Genomic DNA, 26,818 nt, shown 5'->3' with positions numbered 1-26,818 from the left:
CAAATAGGCTGCTGTCAGATTATACTAAACAATGCTAAAGATAATAATTTGAGCAAATTCAATAGTTTCAATGCACTTCATTGTAGAAGCCCTGATCACAGAACTGGCAAAACGTGTGGAAACCAATCAAATTTCAAATCAACCTCTATTCAATTTAGGATAATCATTCATTTTGTACAATCACAAACAGTAGATGCAAAACAATGTAAAAACACCACCTTTATAATCGAACTTAAATACAGCTAATGTTAAGAGTTGAAATGAGGCCTCTAGTAATCCAAAGGAGAGATTTGGATAAGGTCCTTGAACATGAAAATGATACATAGAGTGACCCTAAACAATCAGAAGAATACATTAGAAAAAAAAAGGCTGGGGGCAGGTACACCCTATAATGTTTCCAGGTGTGCCTATGGGCAGTGTGGATGTAGCCAGTTCTGAACTGGGGACAAAGTCAACAGGCTCATTGTAGCGCACTGTCAACTTAATAATTGGGCAGCTAGAATAGGGTATATTAGGGAAATGTCTAACTCTATGTAAAAATAGGGCTTCAAAACAGAAAGCTGAAAAAAGCTTCATTATTCCCCCTCCAGATTTTTTAGGGTTGACCACTGCCTCTGAATCAATTGTGTTAAAGGCTGAACCTATCTGTTGAAAGTGGTTCATATATTTACTGTCTTGCTATTCAATGTGGAACTCATTCATGTATTTTGTATGAGTGTCAGTTGCACTAGTCTCCCTTGGATAATTCATTTATTGCACTAAGATTAGAAGGCACTCAAAGTTGAAACCACCAAAGTAACTATACTTGTAACCTAAGCAGGTCTCCAACCCAGGCCATGCCTGCTCCATGGCATTTTGTTTTATACCTTTACACTGAGCAGGTGGGGCCAACAGGGTTAAACAAGGGATTCCCCAAGCAGGTAGAGACATCCAGGGAAATCTAAATACTATAGCTGAAGAAATGAAACCAGAGCACTCAAAATGATTGCAAACACTATAAAAGATAAGGGGAAGCTGGAGTGACCTTACATTACTTGTATCTACTGTACCTGATCGAAGAATAACATGGTTTTTCTTTTTCTGTAAATCCCACTACAGGCAAAAAATGAATCAGCAACACAGGTCAGCAAGTAAGGAAACATGAAAAAAAAAATCTTATTCATCCTGTTGTCAACGAGGTATCTTGTGTTTGGTGTAGGTGATACAAGAACATCTACCATGGCATCTATGACCAAATGAATGTTCTTATTTCCAGCCCTAAACTGTGTGTTTACATAATCAGTAACGATGTGTAAATATTCCTGGTTAAACATTTTTTTGTGTTCGTCGCTGAACTGGTTCCAGATCTCTTCTGCTGCTTTCTCCCGCAGAACCTTAGTCACTGATCCAAAGTTGCCAGGTTCAACGATACAAACCTGGAAAATGGAACACATATCATGTAAGGACCAAGTTTAAGTAGAGCATATGTTGTTACTTGTTTGTTAACTGGGTCATTTAAATCTTGCTATTTTTATTTCTGTTTCCAGGGGGTTTTCACAGGTCAGGACAGAAAACACATGTTACTAATTCTGTTCTCTGCAGTCAAACCAGACAGCAGTGGAGTCTTACCCTCAGTACATCTAGAAATTGTGATGTGTACACAGTGTACCATCTAGACATATCTAAACTATTATTTAGCCCTATAATCTAATGTTATATGGAGGAGCCATGTCTGTCACACATTTTTACATATAGAGAAGAGCTCATTTAATTGTGATGAACTTTGGATATACTTTAGCTACTTAGATATTGTGAGTACTAGAATCTGTGAGTATACCTGTCTGCTAAATGTACATTTTGCAAAGAGTGGATGTACTGTGATCTACTTTTTTATGTTACTGATGGCTCTAATTTTGTATTTCCAGACATGCTTTTCCATCTAGGTAGAACCAACTAAGAACAGATTCTCATTTGCACCGATGACCAGAGGACGGTGTATTCTGAGAATTAGTCCAAGTTTTATTGACTTGTTTTCTGATTGGCATTTGTATTCAAAGGTAACACCCCTGCTCATCTTCACAAGAGTGCCACTGGAACTTTAATGTCTACATATAGTCAAGACGTCTCTTTAACATCTTCCTTCCTTCTGCACCTCCTAACACCAAGTTGGGGACTGGTTCAGTTTATTGCAAAGGGCTATTAAAAAATGCATGAAGTGCTCATTTTATCTTTACACCAAAGGTGGCCAGTTCAACCCTTAAACAGTCTGCGAAAGCTTCAACAGCTCTTTTGGTCACACTGTACACACCGAGATTTGGAACATAAACAAAAGCCAAAATGCTGGAGACAAAAACCATGCGACCTGAAATACAAAGATGCAGGCTATGCTGTGAGTTGTGTGAGTTTTTCATGTACCCATCGCTATGGGCTCTGACATGGTCGTGGTTGAGCACTGAATAAATGTTAAACAAGAGTTTTACCAAAAATCTTCCACAGTGTCCGTTATTGCAAGATAACCACAATATCCACATTAACAAAGAGAAGTGAAGAAAACATTAATGGCATGTTCAACATATACTAATATTAACAGCTCTGTGTCTTTCATGATCAACTCATTATTTTTAGTAATTATATATATATATATATATTCTATATATATATATATATATATATATATATATATATATATATATATATATAGCCCCCGAGGGGCTTGAGGAAAAAGGTTTAAAGGGAACTCCTTTTTTCCAACATTTTCCCTGCTGAGAAAGGGTGCACAAGAAGGCTTTCCCGAGTCAGTTCGTATCTGGTTTATTGTTGTTGTTACCCACACACACACTTCTTATGTTTTCTACAACTTCCAGAATGACCCTCAATGTCTGCTGCCAGATCAAAAAATTTTAATCGAATGACGGCCAAATATATATATATATATATATATATATATATATATATATATATATATATATATATATATATAGTAATACACATGTGTACACCGGTAAGCTGTTGGGCCTCTCACACATACATTTTGTCAGTGCTTACCTTCTGATGCTCTTATCAGGGGGATAAATGGTAAAGTTGTCCTAATGCTCCCAAACAAATTCACATCCGCCATTTTGTGATACTGCTGAATGGTATTCCATTCCGTTTTTGACCAGTCTGAAATGCCAGCATTGTTTACTACTCCCCAAAGACTGAGAAAGAAATTGAGCAGGGATTTATCAAGATAGGTGAATGTATTATATTTGTGTTATTAAAATTGAATGCAATTTAACTATTAATGATATCATGATAATTATGATATATCAGTAACATAATATTATGTTATGTAATACATTTATACATATGTAACAATTATATTTAAATTATTGGGGCAATATATATATAATATATATATATATATATATAATAGATATATATATAGTATATACTAATATATATATACTACGTATACTTATGCACTGATCACTATGAAAACGCAACAGTCTAAGTTTTACATCAGTTGCTATCGACATGATTGAAGGCACCCTGTCTGTGAGAGAAGTTGCCCAGAGAATGAGATGTTCTGCTTCAACAATCAGCAGACTAGTCCAGAGAAACCAGGAACCCAGCTCTGTGAGAGACAGGCCATGTCCTGGAAGGCAGAGGGTCACCACATCAGCCCAGGACCGTTATGCTGACTGTTGCATTGTTCAAGCGAACCAGTGGGGCGGTGGAAGTGTGATGTGGGGAGGAATCTCCTTTAACACAAGAACACCTTTGGTTCAGATTGAGGGCAACCTTACTGCTCAGTGGTACACTGACAAAGTCCTTGAGGCAACAGCCTTTTCCTTTCCTGCAAGCCAATCTAGAAGTGTCGATTTTCCAGCAGGACAATGCAAGACCACACAGTGCTAGGATTAGAATCACACGACTTCAAGAAAACAATGTCAAGGTCTTACCACGTCCAGCTTTTTCTCCTGACCCGAGTCCAATAGAACATCTGTGGGACCAAATTGCCAGCGACATCCACAGGAAACAACCGCGACCAGCCAACCTTTGCCAGCTGGCTGCAGCTGCACAGGAAGAGTGGCGGAACATCCCACAGCAGTCTATCCAGAGGCTGATCAGGTCTATGCATCAACGCTGCCAGGATTGTGTTAACGCTCAGCAATGTCATACCCGATACTAATTTTGTAATGTTTTCATTTTGACAGTGTGTCACGCTTCACACTAAAAACTTATAATGCATTTTTGTTCACATTTTCTGCAATTTTGTTTGTATCTATGTTTAAAATATTTGGTTAAATCCATTAGACCAGAGTGTTGCATTTCTTTAGTGCATCAGTATATATAGTAATACTAAAAGATCTGTTCAGGTCTGTTCATTAGGAAAGGGAAACAGTCATCCTTGGCAGTGGACTTCTTTGGAACCCTGAACGGGGCGGTGTGAAGTGGATTAATTATTTATTCATAACTAGTATACACAGTATCAGTCTATTCAAGGTCTACAGCCCTAAGCCCATTAACATGGAAATATTATAGGACAAACCATGCTAAACTAAATAAATACAGGGCTTTTGGAAGGTCGAAAAAGTTTTTGTGGCCATTTTGACAAAATGTTGCCTGGTGAATTTTTTTGCCATTCTTCTCATTTCAGCAATGATAAGCGAACACAAATGCCCACAGATCTTTGGATGCAAGTGAGATTTCAGTCATTTTGGCTCCTGGACTACTCCTGTGCTTGTGCCTCATGAATAATAAACAGATAAGTTAAAGATAAGGTTTAAGTTACTAGAACCTGAACCAGGTAACTACAGACCAGTAAGCCTGACTTCTATTATATGCAAACTTATGGAAACTATAATAAGATCCAAAATGGAAAATTACCTATATGGTAACAGTATCCTGGGAGATAGTCAGCATGGTTTTAAGAAAGGGAGTTCGTGTCTAACTAACCTGCTTGATTCTTTTGAGGATGCGACATCGATAATGGATAATTGCAAAGCATATGACATGATTTATTTAGATTTCCAGAAAGCTTTTGACAAAGTCCCGCATAAAATATTAATTCTCAAACTGAATGCAGTAGAGATTCAAGAAAATGCATGCACATGGATTAGGGAGTGGTTAACATGTAGAAAACAGAAAGTACTGATTAGAGGAGAAGCCTAAAAATGGAGTAGTACCACAGGGATCAGTATTAGGTCCTCTGCTATTCCTAATCTACATTAATGATTTAGATTCTGTTATAGTAAGCAAACTTGTTAAATCCACAGACAACACAAAAATAGGAGGAGTGGCAAACACTGTTGCAGCAGCAAGGGTCATTCAAAATGATTTAGACAAGATTCAGAACTGGGCAGACACATGGCAAATGACATTTAATAGAGAAAAGTGTAAGGTACTGCAAGCAGGAAATAAAAATGTGCATTATAAATATCATATGGGAGATACTGAAATTGAATATGGAATCTATGAAAAAGACCTAGGAGTTTTTGTTGACTCTGAAATGTCTTCATCTAGACAATGTGGGGAAGCTATAAAAAAGGCCAAAAAGATGCTCGGATACATTGTGAAAAGTGTTGAATTTAAATCAAGGGAAGTAATGTTAAAACTGTACAATGCATTAGTAAGACCTCATCTTGAATATTGTGTGCAGTTCTGGTCACCTCGCTATAAAAAAGATATTGCTGCTCTAGAAAGAGTGCAAAGAAGAGCGACCAGAATTATTCCGGGTTTAAAAGGCATGTCATATGCAGATAGGCTAAAAGAATTGAATCTGTTCAGTCTTGAACAAAGAAGACTACGCTGTGACCTAATTCAAGCATTCAAAATTCTAAAAGGTATTGACAATGTCGACCCAAGGGACTTTTTTGACCTGAAAAAAGAAACAAGGACCAGGGGTCACAAATGAAGATTAGACAAAGGGGCATTCAGAACAGAAAATAGGAGGCACTTTTTTACACAGAGAATCCTGAGGGTCTGGAATCAACTTCTCAGTAATGTTGTTGAAGCTGACACCCTGGGATCCTTCAAGAAGCTGCTTGATGAGATTCTGGAATCAATAAGCTACTAACAACCAAACGAGCAAGATGGGCCGAATGCCTCCTCTCGTTTGTAAACTTTCTTATGTTCTTATGTTCTAAGTATATTTTATAATTATTTATAGTAACTCACAATTTAGAGTAATTATGGCCCTCCCCTAGCTATACATGTTCATTTTACTTCAAGTGAGAACAATGTAATTTAATAATGTACCTACCTTTCTCGGGCAAGTTGTTTTCAATGATTTTTTTTGCTTTTTCCACATCTTCGCCTCGTGTTACATCTACTTTAATAACCTTTAACTGACTCAAGCATTTCCTCACCAGACTCTGTGCTCCTTCACCGTCAGGGAATTAACAGGCAGCAAACACGACGAATCCCATATGGTCTAATCGTTTAGCAAGCTCATGCCCGAAGCCGCTGTCACAGCCTGTGATGAACACAGCTCTGCCTTGTGGATTGAAAACACAGCTTTTTTTTCCAAAACAGAAGCAATAACATAACAGGTATCAGGATCAGGCTAAGAGCTGAAGTCTCATAACCATGCGAATTTAAAATGATCCCTGAAGTTAATACCACAGTTACTTCTACTACTTTAACTGTCACCCAAGCCATTGTCAAACTACAGTAAATCTGTGCACTACAGAAATAGTCTAACTGGGTGTTGAGGAAGTCCCTGTCTTAGGTTGCAACCTAAGTTCTGCTAATATAGTGTTCTGTAAAGAAATAACAAGTGGTATGCATGAAATTTGGAACACTGTTTTTCACGTATTTGGATGTATGGTCCATGGATAAATGCAGAACAAATGTGCATATTTACACCATAAAAAACAATTAATCTTGAAACTCTACAAATTAGTTCCTGGGAACTAATTGATTTTATGTGGAGACATTATCATTCCACGGAATGACTTTTCAGGAAAAAATAAAATTCTATTAAAATATGAAATGTTAAAGACCAAGATAAGCCCATCTTGAATGAAGATGTGTTGGTCGACCTACTCTATCTACCAGGAAATGTGGTGAGCCCTAACTAATAGCTGCAACTCTGTTGAGAAAATGTGTGAAGAGCCTTCATTCCAATTGAATAAGCACTTCTCTGGATACACAATATGTGATAACATTCGGTCAGAGAGACAGACAGACAAACAGGATGCTTCCACAACCCCCCAGATCCTGATACTCTTAATAAGGTGTGTGCAAACCTTTAAAGTGTAACAGGTACATATTTGCATGCTTGCAGCCGTAAGTATAATAAGACTTGATAGTGCTGATGTACTATTTCTATTCACAAGAACAAATTAATTGAAACTGGAGATAATCTTGAATAACCTGTTATTTATTATTCGAACGTTCAATGTCCAGATCATGAAAGAATTTAAAATATTTTAAAAAGTAACAAAAAAACAAAAAAGGATATATATTTTTTATGAACTTTACGTTGCTTTTTTATAGTTACTGTATGCCTTTAACTGGCACAGGAACCTGGGCATCCTGGCTAGGGTTTAATTGACTAACATCAGGGATGAAGAAATGTAATGTAATAAAACACTAATTGAGAGTTTATAAAGTTCAGTACATTGCCTCATTCCTGTTTCCAGTTTCTGCAAGCTGCATCCTCTTTTTGGTAGTTTTTGTTCTTTCTTTGATGATTTCTATTGGTTTCTTTAACCTTTCAGCCACCACAGTGACGCATTGCTCCCAGGGGTTTCAATCATTTCTGTACTAACTGTTCTGGAGCGTGGACGGCCTGCTTGGTGCTCTTCTCTGCTCCCTCATATCAGCTTTCCGAAGTTCCAGAGATACCAATCGGCTCAGTATTCTGTGTTGTGCATTTTGGTTAAAAATTAGTTTGGGTTCACATTTATTCCCTGGGTTGGTGGGATTCAATCCCCAGTTGATAAAGTGTGAATGATCTCTTAATGGTTCCATTAAGAGGAATGTGTGTGCGTGCTAATTAACCCTGAATAGTACATACCTGCTGAGATATTAATGGCTAGCTAGTGCAAGTCACAGAGGCAAGAAAATAAACAAAATGAAACACATGTATTTTCCTTTCCTTTCTTCCCTATGTAACAAGCACTAACTAGCCATTTTTCTGTCATATTAGCAGAACCACGTGGGGGACACCCCTATACATTGTTGGCTGGGTCAGACAATATCGTGAATGCACTAATGATCTTGTCTGAAGAGTGCTGTATTTTTGATAACAACATGTAATTACAACACACTGGGCTGACTGTATCAAGTCCCATCACGAGGCCTACTTGAATTTATAAACAAACATGTTTGTTGCCCAAAATGTCCTTGTGATTCACATTCCTTTTCTTAAAGGAACATGTTTAAAAAAAAAAAAAAAAAAAAAAAACTAAAAAAAAAAAAACAAACAAAAAAAACATGTTATATGGAGAAGGAACAAATCACATTCTACTTTGAACCGCACAGGCTTAGTAAATTATTGTATGCTCCTTATTTTCATCTAAATACTAACTGATGTGCTGGTCTTGCTTACACATTGCTGAATGAGTCAGACTTCTGACCATACCAGTACTGTCTAGTTTCATTCTTCTTCTTAGTGATAGTATGACCATACAACCCCCGCTTTAGCATCTCTGCACTGGTTACCAGTTTAATATAGCATTGTCTAAGCTCTTGCTGCTGACCTTTAAGGCTGTGAATAGCCTGGGTGCATCTTACACCAAGGATCTGCATTGCTGCTGCATTCCCCAACACACCCTGCGCTCAGCTAAAAACAATCTCCGTTCCGTGCCAAGAACAAAATTATGAACTATGGCAGATCGTGCCTTTTGCTCTGTGGCCCCTCGTCTCTGGAACTCCCTTCCAAGGTCTATCAGGGACTCAAGTCTGTGTCTATGTTTATTTTTTTGTTTTTGTTATTTTTTTTTGAAAGGCGCTATACAAAATAAACGGTAGAGATCAGAGTTACCCAAAGATGGTTCTTATTCAGAAATACTGGCAGTTATTTCAACTAAACCAGAAAGATTTGTATATTGACTGTCAGGGCCAGATTAACCCATCACTGGGCCCTAGGCAAGCTCCCTGCCCCTGAACAAACAGCCACACACACCTCTATATACTATATATATACATTATAGCCTTAATAACTAGCCCTTCACCCTTTCACAACAGATAAAAGTCACATTTTTAAGTTATTATGAACAACTGAATGAATCTGACAGAAAATTAAACTGTAGGGAATGGGCTAAATACACATCAGAATAAAACCAGAAAAAAAAAAAAAAAAAAAAAAAAAAAATGAAGCCTACGTTGTAGCGCACCTCGACAACGACGTTTCCCGATTGACTGAATAAAAAGGCCGCAGTTCAAACAAACAAGGAACGCCATATGAAGTTGAAAAAAGGTAATATATGGAACGGTGTTCAAAGTTTTGTTCACTAACGGTAGCTCCACAATAGTCTACAAAAACAAATAGTAAAAAACGAACAAACCGATACATTGTTGTGTAGTTAAATACAGCACAGTTTACTGCATGCAAAATCGTCCTTTTCTCCAGAACAGGGAAATCGCTAATGTTTTGGCATAGAAGTAAATTCAGGTGTTACATATGGTAGATTTCTGTACCCTATAGAATTTCTGTACCCTTGATGATTCCACGCCGACACAGCTGCATTTTCAAATATCGCTGGACGTGAACGCTTTATGTTTTTGAACAGTACATGTAATAAAATGAAAATGTTTTAAAATAACAAATTTTATAAGATTAATCAAGGGTTTCGTGTATTGGGTAACTCAGGAGGCTGAACGTACCGCATATCTAGAATATCAGTGGTGTTAAATGTGCTGTTTCATTTTGCCTCAATTAGTTTTGTCTTGTTTACAATACAGTATTTGTTTCAAACTGCAGCAGAACTCAATGGCAGTGTGAGAACACAGCGGGGCTCCGTGAAAGGAATATCGCGCCACGTACACGTCCAGCGATCTTTGAAAAACTGCATCTGCACAGACCTGGAATCATGTGGAGATACAGAATTCAATGGAGTAGAGAAATCTACGTCAGAACAATGTCAGACACCTGTCAAATCTGTATATATTAACCCCCCCCCCCCCCCCTTGAGTCTGTGCCCTGGACACATGCCTAGTTTGCCTATGCGTTAATCCGGCCCTGTTGACTGTATATTTAGATCTACCCATAGTCAGTGATCAGGATTTAGTATTTAAAGTACCAAGTAATATTTAGTGACGTCCACAAGGTGGCACTGTTGTTAAAACAAAGTGGAGTTCCCCGGGGAGTCCGCATTGCAGCACGAGTTTGATCTCACAACGTGATATTAACTTATCACAGACATAAATTAGCACAGACTAATTTTGAGAAAAGGCGTTGGATTTTGGGCGAAGGACCTTCGTCTTATATCGTGCTGTTTAACATATGACACCTGGTCATTTCTGCTGCTTTACTTTCATGTGCGCCATTTCATGCCATTATTGGGCTGTGTTTAGTTCGTTTTTATGTTCAGGTAACAGTCTTATACAGCAGAACGTTTAGTTTAGTTAAATCCCTAATTAAACTAAAAAAAAACAAAAAAAAAAACGAGGGGACCAGTAATAACGTTGCCATTATTAATAAACAATACCACGCATTTTAAAGCCTTGGTTATCACTCCTGTAATGAGGAGACGCTTATCAATTAGGTGAAACCTTCTGGACTCTGTTAAAAGAGGCAACAACTGTCAGAATGTATTCAGCTGACAGAAAGGAGTAGTGTATATGAAGTGTACTGTATTTAGAACACATTGTTTTGACCCAGTTAAACGTGAAATGTATGATATATATTCTTTGACATATTTATGTTTAACATATGTTTAAATTAAAAAAGTTGGCACCTTTTCCTCATACAGTAACATATATTCCTGATATACAGTATTTATTTCTCATTCAGGTTACACCCCTGTTTAAGTTGTACACAAGGATTCCTATGTTATGCTGTACTAATTGGTTCCTTTTAAGAACAGTTTGTTTATTTGCTTTGGCTCCCATCTGTCTATATAGCAATACAAGAATGTGACCTAGGGTTATCTGCCAAGCATTTCAGGAAATGAACATTGTAAAGATAACTCATACTTGCTTTATAATTACATCTAAAGCCAAATGCTTTAGGGTCTGCCTGTGGCCATGGAAATACTGTAGATCTCTGGAGTTCACAAACACATACACATAAACCAGCCTTACAAAGTAAATTATGTTTTGAAAACTAACTAAAAACCTACAATGGTTTTCTGTGGTACTACCTTACAGCTGTGACAGTCTGACCTTCAGTAAAATGGCTATCAAATGCACACCAACAGTGGGAACTGTTTAAAACAAAACTGCTTATCTCAGGGGGTTTTTGTGTGTGTGTGCTTGTTTTAGTACTTACAAGATGGCAGATTGGCTGGTACCACCCCCTGAATAGGAAAGCTGGCCCATGAGTGAGCATTGGAATAGAGTCAATTAAAACTCAAGCAGTTAGACAAAGCAGGACATATGGTATTGATATATTGGGCCATTAATTCATGGGGATAATTTGAAGGTCAACAGTATGTCAGTAAAATCCCCGGTCATGGCTGTAAATTCACTCCAAACTAGAACAATGTTTCATGAAAGATGACCATGACCTACAGCCTCGATATGCACAAAAACACACAGACGGAACAGACAGGCACCTCCTCATATCGCTTTTATAACTCCTCACTGAGTTTCATCAGAGTTTAGTAGCAGCTCAGTACTTTGAACAAAGCTTTTCTTACCTGGCTAGTTGACTTGAATACTCTGAAAACCAGGGGCTTGTCAAGTAAATCCACAGTAGCAAACTCCACCTCCAGTGAATTACAAATTAGACAGGAATAACTGGCATTTTATGAGTTTTAATTAAATTAGAAATTTTTGTATGACATTTGTGCTCATCCAAACCTTAATGGGGTAAAGCTTTAAGTTGATTATCTATTTTACTAACATTTCTCTCAACTGCTGGGAAAAGCAAAACAAAAAAAGACCACACACTGCAAGGATGACCCTGTAGCTCCACAAAGTCACAGCGGTCTATTTTATGGGTGAATCATAATCTTTGTCATAACAATAACCTATTTATGGTTTTTACAGAAAGCTATGCAGTATATCAAGTGAATCCATCCCTTAAATCAAATACAGTATACAATTACTCAACCGATGATAGACCTGGAAGTACCGCATACTTAGGGCTTCTGTTTTTCTGTTTTTATTAATTTCATTTTTAGGTGCTTATGTTTAGCTATTTTTGAGCTTTATGTAAATCGTACTGTATAAAACTGTTTTTGTTTACTTTCCAAAATTCTTCGCAGTTTTTTTCTGTCAAAACATGTATAGTAGTAACTCAACAATACTTGCACAGTGAGGTGGTGCTTTCTTTCCTTTGTTGCCTTCCACAAGGAGATCCTTACGATCACGTACACATTCTTTTGAGGTTTTTGTGTCTAGGCATTTTTTCTAGGCTCTCAGTAGTGGGAAAGATGTTTTTTGTAGTAGTAGTTTTTTTTTTTTTTTTTTTAATGGGAAAGGGGTGGTTAATGAGAATTGAGTAACCATTTCCACTGTATTTCTGGTGTTTATTGACTATACACCAATTTCTTTTTTTTTGTATCAGGTGTTTTATTGTTTTTCATCGTTTAAAAAAACGAAAAATCTGAAGCCCTTAGTGTACTATACATAAACAAATAGATTAGCTTAGAATGCACCCTACAGCTGGCTCACACACACACACACAACCTGGCTCGGCTTGGCTCGCAGCTGGATTCAGCTGTCTTGTTAGGCCGGAGTTTCACGGTTTGGTTCTCATTCGGTTCGACAAATAGCCAGTGGAGAACCACTTGTACCAGTACTGTACCAAGCCCTCACAGGATGGATGTGCCAGTGGAGAAGGGGTACATGAGGCATCTGAGCCTGACATCATTGTGAAATGCATAACTGTTTGACAATATACATTGTCGTCTTTACTTCGCATGCTGGCATATGTGTGTACGCTGAGAGAATAAAACACACAGGTTTGCCCTGTGACTGATTTGGTAGAGCATAGACATGGTGTGGGGATAAAATACAAACCAAACACATGTTCTGGTAGCGACAATATGATGAGAAGAAACAACACAGAACCCTTAATAAAACTTCGGAACTTTTTACATCCCCAGAGACAGATATGAATCATGTTACGAGCATTATAAACTTGGTTGATTTGGTGATGTGCCTTTGTAATTAACAATTATTTTACATGTAACATGTTAGGTATGTAATGTGTATGTATATTTATAATGAGAGCAGCTGTCTTTTTCATTTCCTCATTTAAACCAATGTTTGTTAATGATGCGGCAGTGGGGTATCTTGTCAGACAACGGGACAGCTGGAGATGTAACAAACGTTTTTTTGATTTTCAGAGGTTTCCTCTCCTGAAAGAGTTTTCTTCCTCTGCCCGGTCATGTAGTCAGATTTTTAATTCATCAATGTGTTCGTGCAAGGCCCTGTGCCCCCCTGAGGCTTCTGATGTTAGTTTTATACCTTTCAAGTGCCTTTTGAGGAGCTACGGGACTTACAAGGAACCTAAGCTTCCTTCCTACTAAAACATCTGTTCCACTCTGAAAGCTTTAGCAGGGCTTATGTATATCAAGAAACAATCCTCTTAATGTATTATGAAAACATTTCAAACTGTATGAGTATACCACACACTTTTTAAATTTTATTTTATAAAAGGTGGGATATTTCCAAAATCAATTTGCTAATAAACCTGTGAATAGAGGCCATCATTTCACACCCTTCTTTAGGCTGAGGTGCTAGAAAAGGGTAACAATAATAAACCTGGCTTCATGTTTTTATAGTTGGTTAGGTTACATATTGGCAAATGTGACACCCCACTAAGCCAAAATAAGGACACTGGTTCATTAACGTGAATAATATTGTCCTGCTAGACTCTAAGCAGTTTTCCATCTGTTCAGTTTTCTTAAACAGGAAATACACATTGTATGTAAAATTCATTAACATGCTGTAGAGGTACATCACTGTAAAGTATGGTACCAGTAGAGTACATTTCAAAGCCTTAAACAACAGTGCAAAACAGCATTACTCAAGTACCTGAAGCTTTTACTAAACCTGTCAATGAGTTAGATGTGATACATAAGTACATGATACATATATACAAAATACTGGTTATAGTAGTGTTTTGGAAGTACATCTATCTATACAACATGAATTTAAAAATAGACTAATGACAACAATTATGTTAGTAACATAAGGTCCATGTACATGAACATCCAATACATACAGTACTCATGGACAGGTATCTCCATATCTGCTCAGATTTGGATATTCCCAAAATGCTATGGTTAAAAAAAAAAAAAAAAGACCTAAATAAATTTCATCACAATAATCACTAATCAAATCCTTCTCTCTAGAAAAATATGACCCATAGGCCTGTGTTTAACGAGCCAATATCACGTCCATATAAGTTATAACAGTAAGGTGTACTGGACCTGGCTGTGCTGTTTCCTGTCTTCCTGAATATCTTGAAATAACTTTCATTACTTTATCTCTGATTTATCTTCCAGATTGGTGGTATGTTTCCATTATTGACTGCTGTCTCAGAGTTAGTATCTTCAATCACTCACACTGAGAGTCTCTCCGAGCTTGCTGTTGCAGACAGTAGCTGCTCAGGTTGCTAGGGTCCGACTGATGTTAGTTTTAGACATTTTTGTGTCTTTAGAAACCATTAAAACTACATGTTTCAAGTTTTATAAAAAGCCCAAATGCAACGGTAGTTGTAAACAGTTGAATACCAAGACTGCTGTGGTTGTGAGCTGAGGTGAAAGCCAGTGTTCGCTTGTCATCTTCAAAAGTTCACCAACTGCACAACTATCATTCCGACATTTTACGATTTATTCATTACTTCATTCTTTACAATGCCCTTAGTGTATTAATGTAACAGTACTGTAATTACTGTAATCATAAATACTAAATTATAAGAATAAAAAAATACTTAAAAACATTAAAATATCAACCAACTCCGAAAAAAAATAATCTTTTTGTATATTTTGGCAGCCATAAATAAAACAGAACAGCATTTTACTTTCCTTTTTTTGCCTTTATTTATCCTTGCAAATTAATATTCTAATTAATAAAAAAATATTTAAGAAAAAAAGCTAACCTGAGTGTCATTCTCCTCCACTGGTAAGGTGGCAGTATTTGAATGACAGGTTACTTCTATTGAGGTGAGCAGGTACATCTTGATTCCGGTAGTCTTTTGAAAATAAGACAGTGTTGTTTCAATTTGCACTTTGATGACTGGAATTGTATTTCTGGAATGTAAATCAAAACTGCATGAAGTCACAGGTGACCCAACAAGTAGGCAGGTCTCACTGAAATGGGAAAACAAGAACAGCAAAAAACAGAACGGAAAGGAAACCTCAGAAAGGAAATTGTTTAGAATTGAAAAATAATCAATGTACAACACAATGAAGGTTAATTTATGATACTGGGTCTTTAAGGCTAGGCCATTTTCCATTATGAACACCAAGCCAGTGGGGCTGTATTTCTACTTAGCATCCAAACATACATATTCAGTAGTGTTTTCTGAAACAGACTTTCCCCAAATCTCAGTAACTGTAAACCATTGTATCTTCATTTTTAACCTGCACATTATCTAACTGGTTTACTTACAATAAGAAATCTCAAAAGATTAGTTACCATAATGATAAATAAGACCCCATGTGACCAAAAGAAGCAGTGCTTTTGCAACATGCCTCAATCCTTGTTCTTTGTTTATATAATACATTGTTCTGCACTGCTTTTTTTTTTTTTTCTCAATGTGACTCATGGGAACACGATTTGCTGAGCTTCTCAACTTGAAGATTTAAAACACAAGACAATATATTCTGCCTACTCTCCACTGGTTTTAATAAGGCCTCTAACCACAGGTCTGGGCTCATACTCTGTCATTGAGGGGGGTGTTCATGGGAAACTCTGCAGCTGTGTCTTGTGTTTAAAAGAGTCAGTCAGCAAAAGCGATAAACTATGTTGAGCATTTTGCTTTGTAATAATGTAACACTTAGTTGATAAACCTATTTTTAGGGTTGTTTATGTGAACTTTGTGTGAACATAAGACACAAGGTATTAGCGTATGCAAGTGTTTCAACACTGCGAATTCCCTTTGAAATGACTAGTTATTATTCAATTGTGAGCAAACTTGGACAGGACAATTTAATCCTTTACTCTCAGATCACATGGTAAAATACATGACTGGTGCTCAAAACAAGAGCAATATAAAAAGCAAAGTTCGATTGTGTCAATAGTTTTCATTCCTTGGAGTAAACTTACAATATTACCTATAGATGCATATATTTTCTTTCTGTCAAATAGGCCACTACAATAGAAGTTATTCAATGTAGACCTGAAGCCTAGTCAGTTTTGGGCTTATTTCCTTTATTACACCAGTCATTACAGCCTTGAGTCTAGTCTTTATTCAGGGAATTAGGAAGCTCTTTTTAAAACCTTAATGGGGTCATACAGTATAGCAAAAAAATTAATCAGTTGATAAAACAGCATTTTTTGTGTCTGTTTGTATGTAGGAAATGGAAGTGTCCATGTCAGGCCTCTACAAAATACCCCTGCACTGCTCCTGCAGCTCTATTCAAACCCATTTTTAATTGCAGATTAAATATTTTCCAGCTGAGAAGCATTGCCTCCGGATGCCAGTGTTTTATTACAGCCATGTGTACCATACATAGCATTGTTTTTTTGTATGTGTTAATAGTTGAAGATGATCTGCATTTATCCCCACATATTGATAACGTTTTAAACAGTAGCATGTTCTACAATAGGCTACATTTTGTATTTAAAACAAATCTTCTGTAAACTTTGATCTCAGTTTGAATTCGAAGAATTCTACTATATAACTTGCTTTTATACAGCGCTTTTCATGCAACGCATCCCTGAGCGCTTTACAATAAAACAAAAAAATTAAAAGAACGCCAACGGCCAAGCAATCCAGCTAAAAAATAAGCTAACAAAGAGATTTTAAAATTGATTGAAAAGTATGATTTGGGATAGAGATCAAAGGATGGGAGCATAACTACTTAAGGCCTTCGCTTCTCCAGCCGACTTCTAGGAGCAAGCATTTGCTGATCTCTGGGTATAACTAGGGGCATAATGTGCCAACAGTTCCTGTAAATATGAAGTTCCTAAGCCATGAAGGGCCACATAAGTGGCAAGGAGGATTTTATATCAATCCTGATTTATGAAGAGGAGTAATGTGTTGTGAACGCCGAGTGTGAGCAAGCACTAGCTGAAGCATTGTGAACCAGTTAGAGCAGCTGTTGCAACACATGGGGATGTATAATGCTATATTTTTTTGGAACCCTGGTACTTATTCTTTAAGGTGAAGAGTTTAGAAGACTACTGGTTAAATACACGATAGCTCCTTAATTTCCTATTATAAACTGCTAAGGGACATTCACCCAATCAGAGTGAACATTTGGTTGCTGTATTCCGGGACACATAACAGAGAAATTCAATTCACAAAATCATTTAGAGTTTTCATCGTGCTGTATTCTCCATATCATACATGAGGCACCCTTTGGAAAGCCATTCAACTGCAAAGTCCATTCAAAATGATGACTTCATATTCAACAGTTTTCTCTTCCTCAACCATTTCCCTCTTTTCAATGAAAAGAACAACAGGCTAAATAAATGTTGGTAACGATATTAAAACTCCTGCAGCTGTCTTATTATATTAATAACAGTCTGCAAGTGTCTGTGTATGTGTTATATCAGCACTCATAGCACGTAAACAGACGTCGGTTTTCAGCCTCTGCCCATTCACTTCTACCTGTGCCGATATTACCCTCATACACAGGTGTTTGCTGTCCTGTACCTATACTAATATACATGCACACACTCACAGAGTACAGTAATTGAACCTTTAGCCTTAATGCAAAGGGACATTTAGGCATGTGTGTGTGTGTGTGTTTGTCTGTATATTATATATATAGTAGCAGTTGCAAGAAGGAGCATTTTTTGTTCTTCTGCTTCTTAATGTTTTAAGATATTGAAATGCTATCTGGCTGGGAGTTTTGCCAGTTCTTTAATCTGGGACAAGCATAGGGTATACAGCAGAAACTAACTTGTCTTGCCATCTACTTATTTTTTCCATGTTTATTTTCTATTGTTGCGCCATCTTTACATCATCGTATCTCATTTAGATTAGTCTTGAAAACAGGTCCATTTGTGCCTCAAGATTATGAAAACCGATAACACATTATTAAAATTGTAACTATTTAGATTCACTGCTGTTTTATGAATACATTCTCTTATGCATTTCTATATCCACTTACACAGTGAATCATTTTAAGCTATACCCACAGCATCTATTTACAGATATTGTGTCTTGCATGCTTGTATAAATCCCTGTTTAGTCTTGTTGGTGAAGTGTAAAGTGTTGTAAAGCATATTAAAAATGAAAGCATTGTAAAGTGTAGGCAGCCATACTTATATCAGTGTGAGTCCTGTTTCAAGCTGTTTTTCAATCAAATCTGAACTGGATAAAGCACTGAATACAATGGAATGCTTCAGTCGTCACTGAAAAAACATGGTCAACGCCTGATGATGTAATACCATAAATCTTCAGCGGCACTAAATAAATGTACTTCTAGACGACTTTCCCCTCCACAGACATGTACTAACTCACCCTGGTACAAAACCTTAATTACAGAGAGCTGTTTTCCCAAAGGACTTGATTGAAAGTTCAGCTGAGTTCTCTGAAGTCTGTAAACTTTAATGGGAATTTTCCATCCCGAGCAGAACTTGGCAGATGAAAATGAAAACACCCAGCACACAGCTAAACTGAATCACCTGCAAAGCATTTCATTTTCACAGAGAATGCGTTTTATGTGTGTGCCAGGAGTGCCACTAGGACTATTTGCAGTATTGTATTATGTTTGGGCATTCCTATATAAAGTGACTTGTTAAATTCCTCCTTGCTCGCAGAAAACATTCACTATGTTTTACTTGTACAATGTATTTCAAAAGGCTTTCATATACGGACTGGGATTACTGTGAAACCCTTTATATCTGCTGCCTTTTTTTCAAGAAACAGAAAATTCGACATAGATTTGATGGAAATCAGTAAAACTGTTTCATGTGTTAAACAGTAAATTGAGCAATTAGCCTCAATTTAAATTCATGCTTAATGGACGTTGCAAAATCAATTAAATTGGCATATAAATGAAAGCAGCCATTCAAAGTTCACTGCAGACCACACGTAGAACACCAGCAATGAACAAAATGAATTTGTTTTGAAACATTTGTGAAAAAAATAAGTTTGTACTACTAGCTGCAGAAAGTGCTAATTGTACCCATTCAATTATCAACATAAAAAGGGTTTTTAACATTATTTTTTCTCAATGTGGTGCTTTACACAAATGGGATACTGCATTAACACACCTGTAAGTGCAATAATTCATAAAGTAAGTTGTTTATTAGTATCCACCCATACTAATAAGGGCGGGGCAGACTGTATCCTGGGAAGTGTTAGAAGTGTTACAAGATTCAGGATTTTTATATATATTATATATATATATATATATATATATATATATATATATATAGTATTATATATATATATATATATATATAGATATATATATAAAAATTGTCAGGGCACATCTTAACCCAGAATGTATTTTGGCTTTGTTAATTGCCGGTTTTGATTGGATCACCAATAATACCTCCTTCAAGCAAAGGGTTGCATACAGTGCTCTGGCAGACTACTATACAGAACAGGTCAAAGAAATGCTGGACGAGGGAAAAAATGTGTCAAAGTGGATTTGAGAATGGCAGTGATGAAGCCAATTTGCTTGGAAACATTAAAAGTAGACTGGACATTTCCATCAAATGATTTACAAAATCTGGAATTGATCTGATGCGATCAGAAACTCAGAGACACTGTAAACTGCCTGCTACAATAGTAGGACTGTTCTTTTTTACGTGAAGTTTTTTTGTTTTACTTTTTTAGTAACAGTATATTAAGGTGCTGCTTAATAATGTTTTATACATGTATAATATATGCTTAATAACTATGTTAGAGTGTTTTTAAAGCATTATAGCTCAATGCAATAAGTATGTATATGTGTGTGTGTGTTGGGGAGTGAGTGCATCAAGTGCCACAGACAAGAGGAAAGAGGGGCAAGGTTCAGAAGGTTTGAGTACCACGGGTATAGATTACAGTATGCCCCCGTCTGCTGTTTGCATAGTGGAAACAGGAACAGCAGCAACAGTGTACATCCCATTCTACATTGCATACCAAATGTATTAGTTGTACAGTGGCTTTCCTTTCAAATTTGTAACTTGTGCATGTTCCAACTGAATTCAAATCCAGAATTGTTTATCAGTAAAGTGGATATGTACTGTTGACTAGAAAAGAAAGATCATATAAATATTTAAAATGATATTTTGTTGCAGAAATTCTCACCAAAGGCCCCTCTGTAAACTCATTTCACATTACTTCCTGTAGAACAAAACAAAAACATTAAAAGTCTCCCTGTAGAGATTTAATGGATTAAACAGAAAACTCAAGAGTAAAAGAGAAAACAGATTTTCTTTCCGATGCTAGCTGACAAACCATGTTAACATTTGGGGGAAGTATGAGATATTAACCATTAAATTCATTTTATGCAAAGCCTGCACGGTCATCTCCACAGATTTTCCACCACTGGCAGCTCCTGTAAGCAAAGTATGTAGTCGCCATGGTTATATGGAAGGATACAACAGAGAAATGACACATGATATTTCTCCGAAGAAAGCATACATTGTTTTAAACACGGCAGGCAATGTAATGTTCCCGTTTGAGGTTGAGCTTTGCACTGAATACATCTTTGGCAATGTGGAATTGACCACCATGAGCTTATGATTAAAGCAAGAATAAAAACACCCATTCACAGTGCAAAAACAGAATGAGGGTCACTTTTGGGGGTGAAATCTGGAGAACAGGTATGAGTCTTTGTCAGAAACAAGACCTCAAAAATAACTATATATTATATATATATATATATATATATATATATATATATATATATATATATATATATATATATAGATATAGATATAGATATGTGAGAGAGAGAGAGAGAGAGAGAGAGAGAGAGAGAGAGAGAGAGAGAGAGAGAGAGAGAGAGAGAGAGAGAGAGAGAGAGAGAGAGAGAATGAATTACAGAAGATGTGTATCCAAAGCTAGAAACAGCACTGGACTGCACAGTCATTTGGTTCATCATAGCCTTACAGGGGAGCTGACAGTCTTTATGTTTGTACAGGAGTCATGAGTCACAAAGAGGAACACTTTAAAACGCAGGGTCAACAGAATCCCATTGCATTCAGTGTAATGAAGTGGAAGCTCACATCACCAGGAACAGAAAGGATTTTCAGCCAACTCTGGAACTGGAAAGCATTTTCCAAACAAGTGCACTGTGTCCATGCAATAAATCTGCTGTGCAACCCCTACATCCGTCGATGATGTCATGTCCTGTCTGGGTTTTATTTTCCCACTCTCAAAACTAAATCCAAAAGGCACCCAAAACACAAGAGGTACCCTTATTAAATACTAATTGCATAAAAGGCTGGAGAGAGTGCCTACCTAATGTGTTTGTTTTGACAAATAGGTCATATAAAGTTCTCATGTCTGTTGCAAGTACAGCAGCTCACAATGAGATTAACAACTCCTCTCACATCTTTATTTCAAATACTTCTAAAAGTTCTTGAGTTAGTAGCTTGTCATGTTAAACCCTTTCCTGCCTCTTAAGATGTTTGCTTTCTGTGTTACACAGCTGGACATCATAAAAAAGGGAACCATAAACAATATATAAAATTTCAGATTTATCCTCAATAATATTATTTTGTATGTGTAAACACCACCACCGTTGGATATACAATAGGATACAGCTTAATACTAGAGAGCCATACTGAGTTTGCCCATGAGTTTTGCCATTACTAAAAATAATAAAATGTGGTTCTTTGGCATCCAGTTAACAGTAATGACAAGGACAACAATAAAAGAATAAAGGATGCATGTCCTTCTACTGTACATGTTACTAAAATAAGGAAGGATACTTTCATACAGCACTTCTCTCCAGACACTTAAGGCACAGGCCATGTATTCCTGTCAGTTCTGAAACAGAAGTTATGATTAATTCCAGAACAGATTCCAGAAATTCATGGGAAAAAAACAAAACAAAACAAAAACAAACCCTACTGTAACAGTGTTTGTCAGTCGCTAATCAGTTTTGCAAACTCTATATCACAGACTGGGCTACTGAGTAAAACATAAATTAAAAAAATATGATTTTGACTTTGGATGCTAATAAGGTATTTCCTGCATTGAAAGCATAAGATCTCTGTACAGGCAATATTGTTCTGTCACAACAGCTAGCACCTACAGGTACCAGGAGCCATTCCAAGACATGCAAGATATGCATCAACCATTTATTTTTAAGGACAATCGCAGGATAGCCATGGTTAGGTGGTTGATGCTTCCAGGGTTTCCCCAGTGCTTTAAAAATTAACCCATGTACAACAGCAACCAAAGATACTGTATAGGTTTCACCCTTTGGGGCTCATCAGTTGAGAGTTCTTGTGCTCTGGTAAGTGAAAATGTTCCCACATACTGGTAAATAAAAAAAAGGAACAACGAAAATTGTACAAAAGTAGAATAAGGCAGCATCTAATTTTATATATATATATATATATCTATATATCTATATCTATATATATATATATATATATATATATATATATATATATATATATATATATATATATATATATATATATATATATATATATATATATATATATATATATATATATAGATATATATATATATAATTTTTTTTGCATGTTATCACTATGCATGGCACTGTTCATTATCTACATCTGTGTTTACAGAATTAAAAAAAGTGTCATACCACTCCTGTAGAAAACATTTAAAAACAACCGGATTAAAGGATGACATCCACTGATACAATTGTGCTATATATAATGTTATCACACAGATGGAAGCATTACACTGATCTTTGGCGTGCTAGGCAGACATGCTAACCTCTGCAGCTTCATGCCCGCCCCTTATTATTAGCCAAGGGCCCTGCTGTGTTTTTTCGGTTGTCACCTCTCTCCCGTCTTTCTAACTGGAATGGAGGCTGAGATCAGCTATTAAAATGTAAGGGAGCTGCCTCACACTGCTGCCCAGGAAAGTGCTGTCTGTCTCTGACAAACCTGCACCGGAGGACTCGATAGTTGCTGTCCAATTTCTTTTTTCGCGAGAACGAAAGAACCTCACGAAAGAAGAGCATCCTCACGACAAAAGAAAGAAATGACATTTTAAATTCTTTTTTCGCCAGAGTACTTCTATTTTTTATTACCAGAACAGCTGCTTTTTTCGTGAGAATTCGTTTATCGTGAGACGTGTGGCAAAAAATAAAGATAAAAAAGATCAAATAAACAAATTTCCCACTTGCCAAATGAAAAGACAATTTTATAGTCAGTCTTATGGAGTCTCAATTATATACAGACATCATGGTTTACTAAAGATTAATGACTTTCAGTCAGTTTCATTTATTTTATTTTTTAAACTGAAAAATGTCTGCTTCCGGAAAAAAAGAACAGTGCATTTTTCAAGATCAAAGATCTAACTGCAAGAGCTGTACTTAGAATGCTCAGAACCAACTAAAATCCCTGCAACTCAGGAGCAGGTACATTTTTCACCAAGCCAGAAAAAGGCACTATTCTGGGCCAGTCCCTTTGTATCCTAAAACTGTCCAACAAAAATTCCAAACCATTTTGGAGCTAGAGACTGACAAAAAGGTAATTTTATTACCTCAAGCCCTTACTCTGATGTCATTGTTGTGGTACTGAAAGACTGCAAACCTGGTAGTTCGGAACACCATTGGTCCCACTTGTTTGATAAATCAGTGGGCAGCTCTTCATCCCATCCAATGCTTCCTTCCCACACTTCCTGGAAAAGGCATTTTACTCTCGTTATAAATGGAACTAAGAATCCAATGGGGTTGAATATACATCCTGCGGTTTATAATACTCTTCTCTTCGTATTCCACTGGTCTTTCAGAAACAGATTTTGCAATTCAAACACAAAATAGTCAGTCCCATTACTTTTAGTAGCGTTCCATGATTTTTAATCTCAACAGCTCTGTTCATTGTATCTTCTAGCCATCTCTCCTGTATTGCTTTCGAGTTAGTTATCCACTTGCATATAGACATTCCCGCTGTCAACAACATTTTGCTTCCGTGGTTATGTTGTAGGCGGCTTCTACTCTATCTGCTCCGGTTATGAAGTCGTCTACATAAAGAATTTCTCTTAATGTTTGAACGACTTCAGAGTGAGTCTCTGTTCATACGGTTTCAAGTGGTGTCTGATCGTTACTGCCAGCAGGAATGGACTCGATGATACTCCAAACAGAACCCTGGTCATTCTCATTATGCGCAGATCTGCTGCTTCCTTCTGTTTGGGAACCTCATTCATCCAGAGAAATCTCACTTCAGCTATCTCTCTGCAGGTGATATTTGCAGGAATGCCTTTGTTATGTCTGCCTTAAATGCACCTTGTGTCGTCAGAATTTGATTAGGATACTTAGCAGATCTAAGTTTAAATTTGGGACCAGTCATTAAGCAATCATTTAGTGAAGGGTTATTTTCTTCATGTGATGATGCGTCAAAGACTACCCTCAATTTAGTGGTAGTTTTGTGAGTTTAATTATTTGTTTAGGTGGTTCTTGTCTAATCCTGGAGACGACTGAAGTGGCAGACTTGCCTCCATCCTCTCGCCCTTTCCTTACTATTCTCCCAGTACAAGCTCAATCGCTCCTGATAGTCCTGGGTGCTTTCCACCTCTTTGTTCAATCCCTCCAGCTCGGTTTCTGCTTCACTTGAATTTCTTTCCTTCATCGATAATTGGTCCAGGAGTTCCTCAAGCCTGTCTGCTTCTGGGTTTTCCCCCTTTAATTCACTTTCTATCTTCTGTGGTATCTTTGCAGTAGAAGTACGAATAGTGACCAGTTTTCTTCTCAATCTTTCTAACGAGTCCGTCATGTTCTCTTTATTCCTGTATTTTCCTTCCCGGTGTTTCGGCACCACATTGTTCTGTACTATTTGTTTTAAAGGAACATGTGCCAACACTTTGATTCTATTCAAAACTGTTCTTTATTTTCTAAAGTCTGTGGCTGCCTCTTTCAGTACGGAATCAACTTAATAGAGTTGCTTTTACACCTCTTGCCCACTAACATTGTGCTCCACCTGTCCCCATGGAACATATCTACTCTAACAAAATTACACACACACACACACACTTTCTCTCTACCGGTCAAAAGTTTTAGAACACCCCCATTTTTCCAGTTTTTATTGAAATTTAAGCAGTTCAGTGTCCACTCCAGTGAATAACCTAAAATGGTACAAAGGTAAGCGGTAAACTGCCAGAGATTTCAGAGTTATATAAAAAGGGCTTTTTCAGGGAACAAGTAATGGGTTAAACTTACAGCTGTTCTGCAGCAATGGAAGTAAATTAAGCCTTGAAAGTTGATGCTAACAATTCCTACAGGTGTCCCAACTTTTGTTGATTACTTACAAACCCTCTGTCTGTATAAAAGCAGTGTTGGAACAGACTGTGTTACTACACCCTCTTAAGCATTATTTGGACAGTATTGTACTGCAGGAAGTAGTATATAGTATATATTGCTATCATAATGGCAAGAAAAAGGCAATTAACAAAGGAAGACAGACAGACCATTATAACCCTTAAAAGTGTAGGTTTTTCCTTTAGAGAAATTGCAAAGAAAGCCAAGGTGTCAGTGAGTACAGTTTCCTACACCATCAAAAGGCACTTGGAAACTGGAGGAAACTCTGACAGAAGAGGTCTGGCAGACCCAAAGCCACAACAGAATCAGTTTGAGAGTCAACAGCTTGCGTGACAGGCGGCTCACAGGACAACAGCTTCAAGCACAGCTTAACACTGGTCGAAGTAAGCAAGTCTCAGTTTCAATTGTGAAGAGAAGACTTCGAGCTGCAGGCTTGACAGGTCAAGTGGCAGTAAGAAAGTCGTTGCTAAGATGGCAAAATAAGAAAAAGAGGCTTGCCTGGGCCATGAAGCACCGCTGAAGACTGGAAGGTGGTCTTATGGACCTATGAATCAAAATTTGAAATCTGTGGTTCATCACGCAGGGTTTTTATACGCCGTCGAGTAGGCGAAAGGATGGTTCCTCGGTGTGTGACACCAACTGTCAAACATGGAGGAGGAAGGGTGATGGTCTGGGGCTCTTTTGCTGGATCCAAAGTCAGCAACTTGCACAGAGTGGCACCCTGAACCAAAACGGCTACCACAGCATTTTGCAGCGCCATGCAATACCCTCTGGTATACGTCTAGTTGGGCAGGGGTTCATCCTGCAGCAAGATAATGACCCAAAACATACCTCCAGGCTATGTCAGAACTACCTTAGAAGAAAACAACAAGACAGTAGGCTTCAAATCATGGAATGGCCAGCACAGTCTCCAGACTTAAACCCCATCGAGCTGGTTTGGGATGAACTGGACTGAAGGGTGAAAGCAAAGCAACCTACAAGTGCAACACATTTGTGGGAACTTCTGCAAGTGTTGGGAAGAACTTTCCGAACAATATTTGATTTCCATTGTAGAAAGAATTGTTTATTTGTTCTATGCTTTAATTTCAGACTACACTGAGACATTAAACTGTGTAAATTTCAATAAAAATTGGAAAAATGGAGAT

At 37.2% G+C, this 26,818-nt stretch overlaps 1 pseudogene; it reads right to left on the bottom strand.

The window, feature by feature from the left end:
• Positions 1–346: 346 nt before the first annotated feature.
• Positions 347–25,131, bottom strand: LOC121317741 (annotated as a pseudogene).
• Positions 25,132–26,818: the final 1,687 nt, after the last annotated feature.

Source organism: Polyodon spathula, chromosome 6 (assembly GCF_017654505.1).
Source record: "Polyodon spathula isolate WHYD16114869_AA chromosome 6, ASM1765450v1, whole genome shotgun sequence".
Classification (NCBI taxonomy): Eukaryota; Metazoa; Chordata; class Actinopteri; order Acipenseriformes; family Polyodontidae; genus Polyodon; species Polyodon spathula.
Note: the sequence above shows the minus strand (reverse complement) of the source record. Positions and strands in the feature narration are given on the sequence as shown.